The sequence below is a fragment of the Limulus polyphemus genome, unplaced genomic scaffold (genome assembly GCF_000517525.1).
Source record: "Limulus polyphemus unplaced genomic scaffold, Limulus_polyphemus-2.1.2 Scaffold481, whole genome shotgun sequence".
NCBI lineage: Eukaryota > Metazoa > Arthropoda > Merostomata > Xiphosura > Limulidae > Limulus > Limulus polyphemus.
Window position 1 is genome coordinate 77822 of NW_013666091.1, and position 1415 is coordinate 79236.

At 31.9% G+C, this 1415-nt stretch overlaps 1 protein-coding gene across 5 annotated transcripts in view; it reads left to right on the forward strand.

Moving 5' to 3' along the window:
* The window catches only part of LOC106458534 (trafficking kinesin-binding protein 1-like), a 73687-nt gene that overhangs the window by 48274 nt on the left and 23998 nt on the right, over window positions 1-1415 (forward strand). The gene's annotated exons all lie outside the window — the stretch shown is intronic.

The window sequence follows — 1415 nt, forward strand, 5'->3', positions numbered from 1 at the left end:
GCGACTCTCAGATTGCGAGTCGGGTGCCCTAACCATCTTGGCATGCAATACATCCAGAATGTGAAAGTTAGTATAAATACGGACCATAGTACTGCAATACATCCAGAATGTCAAAGTTGTATAAACATGGACTGTAGCACTAAAATACATACAGAATGTGAAAGTTAGTGTAAATAGAGACCGTAACACTGCGGTCTGTTCAGGATAAGAAAGCTAATATAAACTGCTAATTACATCAATAATTAAGCCATTTTTGTGTTAGTTCTGTAAGATTAAGCGATAGACCATATATGTGTCTTTATGATATAGAATATAAGAAAAATTGCTTCATGTATATTTCACATCTTAATATGCCACAAAATGACAAGTCAAAAATAAACTTTCTACTTTCTGGGGGTAGCAACTTTGTACAAATTATGTGATACACAGTCTTGTAAGTTTTACTTTTTTATTCATATATATAGCATAACAACAGCAAAAATAAATTAATTGTTCAATCAAAAAATATCGTCGATAGCACGTAGTGTAATATTGGTAATATAACAGGTTTCAATGTTCCGCACTTTAAAAACTTTTTCATATTATGACTTCTAGTTTGATCACATATTGGATACACACTGAAAGTAGAGTCTATGGTTAATACTTATTGTTTTAAGCCTAACTAAATTACCCATGCGAACTGTCGGAGTGGCATGTTCGACCACAAAAAAACTGCTTCATTTTCTTTACCCATAAATATTTTTTTTGTTCTCCTTATTTATAGCCTTTTTAAACTGTATATGAAATTATCACGTTTTGTATAACGAAAGGTGGGATGATAAACCGTTGCCTAAAATAAACTTTTATTTCCAACTTATCGATAAAATGAACGCTAAAGTCTACAGTCCATTGGCTGTTTATACTGCTTCCTAATTGGTTCATATTATTGTAACTCCCTATTTTTGCTTTTGATATTTCATTACCTTTTATGACTTTTACGAATTTCATAAATTGCACAATTAACTGGATTTTTATTTTGTCGTAAAATCAAAATGTATGTTTCAGCTTCTGCCACAAGGATGTGAACTTCTTTTTCATTAAGTCCCCCCCCCCTCTTTATTACGTCAGTATTGAATCCATTCTTCTCTGGCTATTTATAAAAGTTGTGTTCTTGTAGTCAATAATAAGAAACCATATAAACTGAGATCTTTCATCAGGAAAAATATTCCAAATTTGACCTTGATAAAAAAGGCCTACCTTTCGAAAACACTCGGGGTATAGTTTTTTTTTTAATATTTAACTGATTTTTTTAAACCTACGTATTTTTCTACCGCCATGAATGTATACACGTGTAGAAAATCTGATTTGTTTTTATATCTCTGTACAATATTTCGTACTAGCTGGAGTACCCGTCCCCTGGACGGAAGTTAAGTAAA